Source organism: Triturus cristatus, chromosome 2_1, assembly GCF_964204655.1.
Source record: "Triturus cristatus chromosome 2_1, aTriCri1.1, whole genome shotgun sequence".
Lineage (NCBI taxonomy): Eukaryota > Metazoa > Chordata > Amphibia > Caudata > Salamandridae > Triturus > Triturus cristatus.
Window position 1 is genome coordinate 765,088,145 of NC_140581.1, and position 12,396 is coordinate 765,100,540.

At 43.6% G+C, this 12,396-nt stretch overlaps 3 non-coding genes across 3 annotated transcripts; all 3 read left to right on the forward strand.

The window, feature by feature from the left end:
- Positions 1-125, forward strand: LOC146865848 (small nucleolar RNA SNORD22). Its single transcript, XR_014977546.1, has one exon. It is a non-coding gene; the product is annotated as a small nucleolar RNA SNORD22 (small nucleolar RNA).
- Positions 126-485: 360 nt separating this feature from the next.
- LOC146865849 (small nucleolar RNA SNORD31) lies at positions 486-553 on the forward strand. The gene has a single exon (XR_014977538.1). It is a non-coding gene; the product is annotated as a small nucleolar RNA SNORD31 (small nucleolar RNA).
- A 3,341-nt stretch (positions 554-3,894) lies between these two features.
- Positions 3,895-3,964, forward strand: LOC146865850 (small nucleolar RNA SNORD31). Its single transcript, XR_014977539.1, has one exon. It is a non-coding gene; the product is annotated as a small nucleolar RNA SNORD31 (small nucleolar RNA).
- Positions 3,965-12,396: the final 8,432 nt, after the last annotated feature.

The following is a 12,396-nucleotide window of genomic DNA, read 5'->3' on the forward strand; positions in this document are numbered from 1 at the left end:
TCGAGATGATTAAATCTTCACACGTCTTACTATCTGTCTGGTGCCAGAACCTGCAAAGGTGAACCCACTGGCACCGCAGGTGTGAGAAGAGGACCACTTGTTCCAGATGGAACAGTCTGACAGACTTGGTTCAGCTGTCAAATTCGGCTTTAGCTAGCATGTGGTGTTAATGACGTGGCCAACTGGGTTATTTGTGAAGTACTTTAGACTTTGGTGTGGTACATGGCCACTGAGACGGGAACAAGACTGCAAATTGGTGTTTGGGGGCGGGGGGGTCGTTGTCTGGGTGAAGTAGGGTCTCGTTGACTTGCTAAATTTATTTACTGAGGCTTTTTGCTGCAGGATTCACCCCAGGGATGCAGCGCCCTGACTCGTAAGGAGCAAAGGTAAGGCACATGTTCTGATGTAGGGATACTAGTCGGATCAAAGCGTTGGGTGGCTTTTGAGGTGCTGGACAGCGGGCAGCCCTTTATTTTCCTGTCCGTGAGCTTTGTGATGAACCCATTACCGCCCCAGTCTGATTTCTGTGACTGATGGGTATTTTCTGAAGCTAAATCCGCGTACTGTTCTCTACTGCAACCGTGAGATGTGGGTTGTAACTCCTTCTCCTGTTTCTTACAGTGTTTAGAAAATCCTCAACTCCTATGTCGTAACCGGACTTGAAAGAACTTCTGTTTGAAAGGGCGACAACTGTAATAGGTAAGCGGCTACCTGCCTCGATTGGCACGGAGGTCCAGATGTGGACTAGGGCAAGTGACTTAAAATCCCCGTGCCTTATCTTTGGGGAGGGAGGCTGGCTCTTAAAGCTGTGCTTCTAAATTGCCATTACCAGATCACTTGATTGCTCTCTCTTCTTTGTATTTCTAAGCTTCACTCACCACCTTGGCTCCACAGCAATGCCGCGCGACCCCTGTTTGTACCCCTGAAACAGTTCACACCCAAGTCCATGTCGACGGGTTTAGCTTAAAATAAAACCGTCATAAAATGAGAACTTGATGAGGCCAATTGTACATGCCAGTCAGTTGGCACATTTGCACCTAATCGAAGCGCTTCTGATATAGTTCAGAACAGCGGCTTTACTGTAGAGCCTAGTTGTGAAAATATTTACGCCAATGAACATGAACCTTGTCAATTCAAACCTCGTGGGCTACACAATTAGGTGTGAGGCCCCAGACATGTAGAAGTGATCAGGTTTTTGAGTGCTCCCACTATTGGCATCAAGTGTCAATGCTCAGTTTTTACATAGTAGAATGTGAAAGTTTGCCCTTCAGACAAATAGTTAAGGGTCTACTCTAAAAATAGTAACCCTCTTAAACTACATGTGTCCTGGAATTGGCGTTTTTTTGGGGGTACCCATGACTATCAAATGATTTTCAGAAGCTAACCTTTAAATCTAGGTTCAGCTTAAATGATGTGAAAGATTCAAGCAGTCATTGACCATCTTAAACGTATTTCTCAACTGGCAGTGAAGGTTTAATACACTGCACCATGCCCACAACACGCGGAAGCCAAATTAGATTAGAGCTGATGTTAGTCTGCCCAGGTATTTCAATGCAGGTGAACACCCCCCCCCCTCCCCCTTCTAACCGTAATTATCTTGGATCGAGCCTAGACAGTATGTGCTGTTCCGCAAAACTTGTATCTTCTGTGGGCTTTTGGCACACCCTTTCATTTGCTATTGGTGGTTTCCTGTGGCATTCTGAAATTCTTGCTTTTATTGGTCTTTCTCGTGTAACTGGCCCTACATGGCTCGTCCCCTCCCGTTGCAACTTCACAAACCAATCCTTGTGTTTTTTTAAGTAGCTTTAAGGAGAATTTCATTAATAAGATCACTTTATTGCGTTTCAAAAGTCCTAAATAAATGACCAGGCGTCTCTTATGTGCTCTCTATTATGCGAAAGAGATTCTCCTCGGATTACCCATAATGGGTCCGTACAGCTAGTTACTTTGTTTCTTTTTCAGGCAAAAGTAGATCGTCCAGTCGCAAAATCAGTCCCTGAGACAGCGTAGTTCCACCTTCATGCTTTATTTCATAATTTCATTTTTTCGTGTCTCCTGAGTGCCCATTATGGCATTTCGCAGTGACACGTTAAAAACAAAGTTCATTTCGAGCCCTTGTGTCTCTTCGTCCGGGGTCTCTCTCAGAAGTCACAGCCAGCAATCTCATTCCTTTCAAATGATGTTGCTTAATGAGGACAGATTGCCGGCTGTGACTAATAAAATTATGATGTTTCTTGATATCGACCCTCTGCTACTTTAAGAGGAATAACGTTATTAACGTTGACAAAGACCAATACTAGCCTGAAGAAGTCCCAAGAGGGATGAAACGCGTTGGCAAAGCAATTGTGTGGTGATTTTTAAAAATAACGAAACAAGAGATTTACAATTTTCTATACCTACAATCAAGATGACTGATATTCAAGTCTGGGAAGTTATTCATCTTTTCACATATTGTGTTTGTTAGAATAAGTTGTACTATGGTAGTTATATAAATAAACACCTCTCGGGTGCAGGGTTAATTTCTAGTTCTGGATAATGGTGGATTTTAACCACCGTTTTGGGATGTATGTGGGTCACATCACAGACTCACAGACCTACTGCACCGAGACTCCATGCTAATCTAATAGGGTTACTAATTAGTGACGTCTGGTGCTGGACTGTTTGAAACTCTGACCCTGTTCTTTTGTCAATGTATTTAAAACTAACCTTTGCAGTCTGATCTGAGTAGTGCCCAACTTAGGGAAGGATCTCATGCAAGTCAACACTCCACCCAGAATTTCTTATGAATCCATGAACTACTTAGACCTGCAGAGTAGAGGCACACCTGATTGCCACAAAATAGGGAGGGCAAGCAGGGGGGTTATCGGTGTCTTAAATTTTTTGCTTATCTTTGGTAGATTTAACATGGCGTCCTTTTCTTGGGTTTGTCTGCTGCACCAGATTCAATTGACTACAGCCTGGGGCTATTCAAGCAGTGACCTGGTAGTGCACCCTCCTGGATTGATTTCACTCTTTCCCCAATAGTACTAATTGGCAATGCCAGTGACAATACAGGGATTGCTGCTGAACTAGGGCTATTCATTCCTCCAAATTTGGTTATATATTCACTTCCATAATGGTGGTGAGTTAGTGATGGATGGAGCAATTTGAATCTCGTTCTCCGAGGAAATCTGGCCAAGAGGATGGCCCCGCCTAGTACTGCACTTGAAGCCCTGCTTTTAACTGCAGCTTCCCCCAGGAATGCCGGAGATGTAGTCCCACCTGCCACAACAGCCACGTTCAGCAGGTCCCTTTCTTGTACTCTACCACTGCTAAGCTGGATTTATGACCGCTGGCTTTCTAAGTAATCCCAAACTGGTGGCGTTTCAAGAACTCCCCTGCCTCTCCCCTTTTACCGAATGTTTTGTAGGCAATTAGTAAATTTTAGTGTCTACTAAAGAGATTGTGCTCGGCCTGTTCTCTGCCCTAAACTCACACCAGACCCAGTGACTGGATAACCTCCCCACTGAGGCCAAAGGATCCAGGTTTTCAGTAAATCCGCCTCCTTCACCCCTAACAGCTGTTTTCAGCTAAACACTAAGCCAGGACAATTGCACACGTTTTCAAACCACTTCTCCCTGTTCATTAACGTCCCACATAAAATGCTCCTTTTACTCCTGGAATTTGCAGCCCACTTTGCTCTTGTGGTTTAAAAACTGGGTGATGTATTGCGATACTGTCGGCGGGTGAGGGTGGAGGCATGGTAAGCATGACCAGGTAACTGCCCCATTACCTTTGTATTTAAAACGTGTACCCTTCTCTCTGCCCAGGTCTGTCAACCTCTGACTGATCCTCGTGCTTGATGCTGCCCAGGGCCCTGCCAGGTGAGACGTTCTCGAGTACACAATGTGCATCTGAGTAAATGATGAACCTGATACCGCCCCAGTCTGAATATTCTGTGACTGACGGTGTTCTCTGATGCTCAAACTGGAAGAGTGCAGGAAACATATATGTTGTATCTTGTGGTAATTAATTCAGATCTATGCTTCTTTTTTATTCTAGGAGACTTTGATTGCAAAGCCAGGTGTGAAGTCCCTTGAAGACCGCCAGTTGGAAATGACAACCTAAATTTTGCTGTTCTCCTGAACCTTCTTTGTGAACATTAAAGTGTTTAAATTGGAGCTTTGTAAACTCGTATTGCATTCACTTATTTCTAGTGCTTCATATGCTAAGCGAGGCCTCTTAGTAACTGGTTTGCCCCTGATTCTGGTTTTATAGTGAATATGTAATGCACAGCCCCCGTGCTGGTCTATAGGCTTCCCATATGGCTGCACAGAACTTGTTAAAACATGCATGCACACCTTTTTGCTAATTGTAGTTTTAAATCTGTATTTTGCCTGGGGAGAACCCAGTTGATGGCTTCGAAGTGGTAGGTGATTGTCAGAGGGCTTTCTGAATGGAAAATGAGCAATAGTAGTTTACAAGGCGGTCTGCTTTGAATCCCTTTGGGGAGTAGTCTAACCATAAATTGTTCAAATCTTCCTCTGAAGGTGTGCAGGGGCCAGTACAATGGCGCGGCAGTCTAGATGAGAGGTCGACAGTTGTAAATAAGATTCAGTCCGTTGGCAGATATAGGAGTTAGTAGGGTGATAGCTCAACTTTCTGAGGACTACAAGATGAGATACTTGACATTACAAGCATGGTACTGTAGTGTTGGATGTAATGGTACAGAAATTACGTTGGTGTTCACTCTTTGGCAAACCATTTCTGTGACTAGGTGTGGCGGGAAGGTAGTGTAGAGAACATGCAACGTTCAGTGGTATTTGGGAGAGCAACAACTTTGCAAAGACCCTTTGTAGTTGTGCCGTTAAAGTTCTAGATACTTAAATCGACTTGCTATGGCAGCTGCAAGTTGTGCAGTAGTTTTGTGGCATATAATGGTTAAAATCTTTAAATCGTGAGTATTTGTGCTTTTCACCCCTGTAAACTAACTTTTCGGCAATTAGCCTGCTACTTAAGAGCGCAAACCGTATTAATGGGGATTTCATATAAGGCAATGTAACATTAATTTGAGCACTGGCCATCGGAGTCTTATTTGGCTGGAGGGATTGAGGCATGGGTATACTTTTTTTTTGGGGGGGGGGTCATAGCAGTGGGTATGGGATGAGTAAAAGGAGGAATGTTTTAGAAGCTTATTGGAGATCTGAATAGTAAAGGTTTGAGTTGATGGGAGGGGTGGAGTCTAAACTTTTCTTTTAGGGCATCTTAGTAGAATGGGCTTTAAATGAGTTAATAAACTTTCAAGTGTTGTACCTCAAGCCAATTTTTTTTAATTTTCTTCAATTCAATAGTGAAGCAATTGTAGAAATTTATCACGTAATGCAGTGATCTATATACATGTTTCTGGTACAATATAACCAGAATTAATATGTACACTTTCAAGCAGAGCCAACGAATATCTGTAGTTAAACACAACTAGTATAGCATTTTCTAAAGCGAATACACCAGTAGGTACACATGTCCCGCATAAATGCCCACATACAGTGGGACACTTGAGCATGTTATGTCGGAGAGCCAACTCTTTAGACGTCGGAAGATGAGTTATGGGTGGATCTAATGTATGGATGAAGGGAGTTTCACAGTTCTGGAGAAGCGTGTATCGCCCACCCACTCTTGTTTGTATGGTGAGATTGTGAGGAAAGGTGCCAATCGAGAGCGGTGGTTCCTTTTGCATGTATTTGCTTTTATTCCTCAGAAGTAGTCTTTAAAGTGGCTTTTTATGACTCAAAGCAATACATGGATCTTCTGGCAGCCAGTAACCCAATTGTAGTTTATATGTAAGCAGTCTGGCAGCAAAGTTTGTATCCATTGTAGTCTCTGTTAAAGATGGTAGAGGCTATTGGCATAATAGATTTTAGACTGCAAGAGCCTGGACCTTGTGTGGAAAGCTGAGGGGGGGGGGGGGGAGGAATGTCACCCGTTTTATAGTCTCTAAAAGCTTGCTCTTGCTAGTTGTCCACTTGACTATAAATAGCTTCGTGTTTTGGTAATTCCTAGCTCCTACTTCCTTAGATACTGGAGGCAGTGTTGCCATATAGTCGGGCAGTGAGTCATAACTTTCCTATCGCTACCTGGATTGTTTCGAAAGCTTTTTATTGGGGATGGTGCTACGTCATCCGCTAACTGCTTTGAGGCATCTGAATTCGTAAGTTTCATGTCTTTAGGGCTTTACTGTTTAAGGAGTATTTTTGTTAGTTTAATGCATGTGAAGTGAAATTGACTGATCAGTGCTGGTAATGACTTCATGTAAATGTAATGCTGCAAATCACTTGGCCCAGGAAAGGTCTATTTGTAATCCGCTCCGTAATCGAGTTGAAGCAGCCCAGGTTTGATCATTAGTAATGGGATGTTGGGTCACAATTACTAGTGCATCAAGACATTGGTGAAGCTTTGGTCTGTTGGTGTTCATTTGGGGGGCGGGTCTTGCATCTAGATAAGTATGTCCGACTGATCTTACTACAGGATGGAATGTCTCTGGGATCAGGATTGTCTTAGCTGTCTGGCTAGGTTAACAGTCTGGTCATGAGGAATGAAGCGAAAGAGGGTGGATGGTGGCTTGTTTCAGTATGATTGCCAACAGCTGCATCTTGCATGGGGGGGCTGAAAGAATGGTCTCCAAAGGGCATGAAATTTGCTTAAGGGGGTGGCCAAGGAAAGATGAGGGGTCCGATTGTGCTGGAAACTATTGTACCGAATCGCTGGTGGCTGACCTGTTTTGGAGAAATTACATTTTGGTAGCACCTGAATATTCCGGAGTCTGTTAAACAAGGCCATATTGGGACTGCAACAAAAGGCTGAATATTGGGGGCCAGACATGGAAAGATGTAGTCTAGCATTAGAAACTACGCCATGCTCTGGGTAGCAAGTCATAAACTGTGATGTACCTGCTTGTGGTAACAAACAATACCCTTGTAGGAAAATAGGTTTGGATATCTCGGCCCTTGCACCACTTGGAAACTAATCCCAAATATGCTATTGTGGCAGATTACCATTCTAGGTGGCCAGAGGCTGAGGTTTTTTTATTTGGTAACCACTTGTGTTCTGTTTCCTTGAAGAAATATGGGCTAAAGTAGAAGTATGGCTGCCAGTTTTGTTTTACTGATAATACAGACCATGTATTCATGAAAAGCCGGAAAATGGGTATTTGTGCTTGAGTGACTTCATTAATTTCAGACCAACAGCTGAGCAGATTAACAGCATATGGAGGTAAAAAGCTGGGTGAGATTTCCTTAAACTGTATATTTAAATAGCTGTATTGTATGTGCATTATATAGCACATTTCATCTTCATACCTGTGAGTTATGGACGTGCTTTTTCGACAAGTAGCGCACTACACCGGAACTCATAAAGGACCAGTGTCGAATTAGTATTGTGAAATGAATCCTTTGAGTGGTAGACGTCTGTTAGTTGGATTGAGAAGGATGGAGCAATTGGGGTTTGCATTATATATATATATATAGTGCTGAAGTGTTAAAGCGCAAGTAGCACTCTACTCAGGAATTTGACGATTAGTGGTGAATTAGTATAGTGAAATTAATTTTCTTTCGGTGGATATGGTCTGGAATGAAAAGGATGGTGGGGTTTTGGAGCTCATAGGAGGAGGGTAAGAGTCAGAGGGAAGGGTTTAGTAAGGCTTTTGGGGGGATTGTAATAAGGTATGAGATGATGCAAGGGTCTAGAAATGGTTATTTTGGAAATCCATGCGTGAACAGACTATATTGAGGTATAGTGATGAGGTGCAGTGGAAAGAGTTGTAGAAAGGTTTTGAGGTAGAGTATAGATTAAGAGCAGTTTATGGTAAAATGGGGTAGTGCATTGGATATTCTGAATTGGAGGGAAAGCAATACTTGTAGCCATAAGTGCTTTGAAGATGTATAGATGCAGGGGTAGTGTATTGGATATGCTGAATTGGAGGGAAAGCAATACTTATAGCCATAAGTGCTTTGAAAATGTATAGATGCATATAGGAAGGTAGTATATGTAAAGATGCATTAAACTCCAGCTTTTAGGTGTTTCACTTAAAATCAATTTTATTTCAATCTTGGATCTACAATTGCTTCACTATTGAATTGTATAAATACTTAATTAGGCAGTCACATACATGTCAAACAGAATGTAACCATATGTACATTTGTAAAACTTAAACATGTTTATACAAAGCAATACTCGTGGGTACAATCTAGTACTAATAAACGCTTATACAGATGGATATGCAGTATATTTCTGTTTGTGTATGGTTGTGGGGTAGAGCCAATTCTTCTGTAAGATGTGGTTATCTGGATCTTATGTTCTAATGTAAGGAGTTCCATAGTTTAGTTGCTTGAACAGAGATGGATGTGCCACCCATGTTCAATAATGGGAAGTGGGGGCCCTCACACCAGTTAGGTGTCATGCTTCATCTGGCTTGCTCTGCATCAGGCCAGTGCTGCAATGCCTGACGAACGCTATGCGGGGCTCTTTGGCAGCAATTTTTTTTTCTCCCAGCCGTATGGGTGAAATGCAGGTGAGGGGCTAGTGGTGTAGAAGTGATCAAAGATGGGTAGGAGAAAGAAATGAGGCGAGATGGTGCTCCAATGAGTTTAATCTGTGAGCCCACTCCTCAAATAAAACCATCGGCAATGTCGCTGCCAATTAAAATCAGGTGTCTAGGTTTTCATGGTCAAAATTTGCATAGTTATAGCACACCAAGTGAAATTGATTGACCCGTGCCAGTATTTACTTAATGTAGATGTTGGAAAGCATGGGGAAGATTAGAACCCTGCTTTTCAGAAGTAGTTTGGAAGAGAAATGGGGGTTATGGATGACTGTGCTGTCGCAAAGGTAGGGTGTGATCCAGCGTAGAGCAGTCCCTGCCGTGCTGGCATCATAGTGTCTTTGTATCAGTGTCTTGGTCAACTGTCAAAGGCAGCCGAGAGGTCCAAGAGAAGTAGTGCAGCAACCCTGTTGAAGTCAACTGTGTTCTTCAGATGGCATGGACAGATTGTCCCTCTTATGGGTCGAATCCTGTATGGATGTCAAAGTATGGCATTCTCCAATGATTTGTGACATCTGGGCGAATGCTGCTTTTCTATCAGTTGGTCCCGGGAAAGGTCCATTTGTAATTGGTCTGTAGTCCGGGTTCAGCGGGTCCAAATCTCTTTTCAGTAATGGGCGTATGACTGTTCTGGAAATATTCAGCTAGTTAAAGAATTTCTGATGTTTCTTAACTGGGATGGCAGCAGATGTTACAATTATCTTGAAGTTTTACAATGGACACTGGTCCAATGCAATGAAATCTGCTTAAATATAGAAGCACTCTTTCCTTTCCCATGACAGCCAGGTACTTACTGTCAATGCCATGGATGATCAATTTCCAGAAACCAGTAGCTAGTCTAGAAAAACCAAATTAAGTGGCCGGTTCAGCAGGAAAAAGCTAGTGATGGAGGAAACCAAACCCTTCAAAAAATCTGGAGAAGTAAAATAAATGTGGACGTGTGGCAAGCAACCTGGATGACTAAGACGCCCCGTGGCAGAGCATCGGCCGGAGTGCCAAAATCCATAAAATCCTGCAACCTGAGTTTTCAGAGATGTATATGCCCAATACTATAGAACTTCTGCGCGGACCAGACAATCTGCCTGCTGGAACCTGACTCGAAGCCCAGGACTGAAGAACACAGAAGGGCCTGCAGGGCAGAAGACTGCGTCCTGCGCGAGTGTTAGTTGACCTCTGGATACCTGGCAATCTAGAGACCCCAAGAGACTGCTATGGCAGGGCCAATGAGAGGTCCAAGGAGGCTGACCCATCTGCAGATGGAGCACTGGTCCTAAACGCCTGCCTCCCCGGGAGCCGGAGGTGCTTGCCAAGACTAAGGCAGATTTAGCCATGTGTGCCAGCAGCCAATCTGGGAACCCCCACCCCCAAAAAGCCCCAAGAGGCAATACTGGTAGGGGATCTGCTGCAGCCCACCTGGCAAAGGTACGTGGACGCAGTAAGCAATGTGCTGCTTGGAATAGCCTGTGTCCAGGATGATCTAAAGTGCGGGATACAGCGATTTTCCCCTTCCGCAAGTATTGTAAAAAGCAGTTTTAGACTTAATTATGCTAATTTGTTTTTCAATCTACTTGCACCAGTTAGACTCCTACCTGATTGCTGATCTCAGGGGCATCTCGCAAGATAATTGCACTAACTCTGCTTCGCTGCCGGGTCTTCGACCCAGTTGATGCGGAGAGTTACTCGTTTTTTTCCCCCTTGGCAATTACACTACTTCCGGCCAGCTGTCCTCTTCAATCAGGTAACGGTCTAGCCTATCGCTGCCCAGCACGCCACTACTTCAGATGGGCCGATCCCGGAAGCGCCAAAGGCAAAGCCTGTCTGCGCTCGGAACGTACTCTGTGCCAGCCATGCCACCGGTATGGGCTCAGAAGCCCATGGTCGGAAACCTGTTACACTATAGTCTCAATACACTCATGGAGCTCCAAGGGGATAAGCTGTGCTCTGGCCCACGCATTTATACCCTCTTGATTCAGTATAGTGCTGTTCCAACTGCGGCCTTACTGCCCAGCTCACCCTACCATCTACACAATAATCCTAAAATACATCACAAAGGTTCCCTGTGCCCTCATCAATGCTAGATCAATCAAGAATGCTGTCTCCTTCTGAGAGTTCCTGGAATCAAACCAGATCGAAATAGCCTTTGTTACAGTGACTTGGGCAGATGCCTCTTTGGACCCAGATCTTTAATTGGCCCCACCTTTAGGATCTAAAATCCACAAGCTAGATCAGTTGGAGAAAAAAGGTAGGGTTATTGCCCTTGTTCTTAAGGCCAGTTTTAAGTCTTCTATTAAAACATGTGGTCATTAAGGACTGTGAATCGCTTAATTTTAGAATTGGATGGCCAACGCTCAATCCTCTACCGCCTACATATCATCAATGGCTTGCTAAACTGCTCTTTGTGTATCATCTTGAGAAAGAGATATATGCTAGGAAAGGTAAAAGTGGGAGGAAATTGGGCAGGATAATTTGGGATCCTATTACTAGATGGAAAGAAGGGAACTTCTAATTCAGTATAATGAATTAAATAGGCCTGCCAATCTATACACTTTTTCCTCGATGCCTAGAAGCTGTACAGTTTGTATTTTGGTAGAGCGGGGGATATTATGTATGGCAATTAATGAATGTATCTTTCTTTTGCCCTACTTGTATTTATTGTTGACCGGATGACTTACTGCCGTTTTTTCTCTTTTTTCTTTTTTTCTTTTGTAATAACGCACTGTGCCCTGTATATAAAATGTCAAAATGTCTCATAAAAAGATTTAAAAAAAAAAAAAAGGATGGCCAACGCTCTGTTAGTGGGTTTCTACTCTGACCGCCCAAACCCAAGGTCTCTTCTTGACAACCTAGACACCTTGCTAGCACACAAAGCGGAGCACCCAAATTTCAGTGCGAGGGGATTTTAACTTCCATTTTGAAAAAAATTCTCAACACTGAGACAAAAGCACTCTTAGACCATATGGACAGTGCTGAATTGTGCCAACTGGTGAAAGGACCAACTCATAGAGCTGGGCACTGTTTAGATGGGATCTTCTCAGATAACCCCACTCTTAATTGTACTGGAGTGTTGCACTTGGTCTGGTCAGACCACAAAGCAGTCCTAGTTGACCTTTCACTACGGCTCAATTTAATTCAAAATTCCCAGAGAACGCTATGTCAGTTGCCCTTAGAAGAAAGTTGTGGCCAACTCCCTCAACCCCACCCTTTAAGAAAGCTTACATGACCTATCCTCTGACCCGATCATTCCTCAGCTCAATATCCCGTATGGCTTGACTCCGCCATGGTACAACTAGCACCCCCTAAACAATGTCTGATCCAGGAGGTTACCGTCGGAACTCTGGTTCAATGACGCATTGAAAGCCCACAAACTACTCTGCCGCAAATCTGAGGAAGTGGAGACTTGAAAATAATACAAAGACCAGAATGGAATATGAGACCTCCCTCAAACTATTAAACTCCTCCTCTGGGAAAAGGCTGTGCACTTCGCTGAGGAAATCAAAGTGGCCAATAACTGCCCAGCACTGTGAAAAAAAAACTTGCAAACTTGCCTATTGCGCCAAACATCAATATCTGTCAAGAATTCTTCAATTCGCTAGCTGACTCCTTTCAACCTAAGTTATGTCCGTTTGCACAGCAAGCTAACCAGCCAGCCCAGACATCGGCCCAGCGTAACAAAATACAAGCAGTCCCATCAGCACTTGACACTAGACTCCCTTTTTACGTTAACTGTGGAACAAACCACTAAATATTGCAATGACCAATTTGGGCTCCCCACTAAATCCATGCCCTCCTAAAATCATGCACAGATCGCTGCAAATCATTGCCAT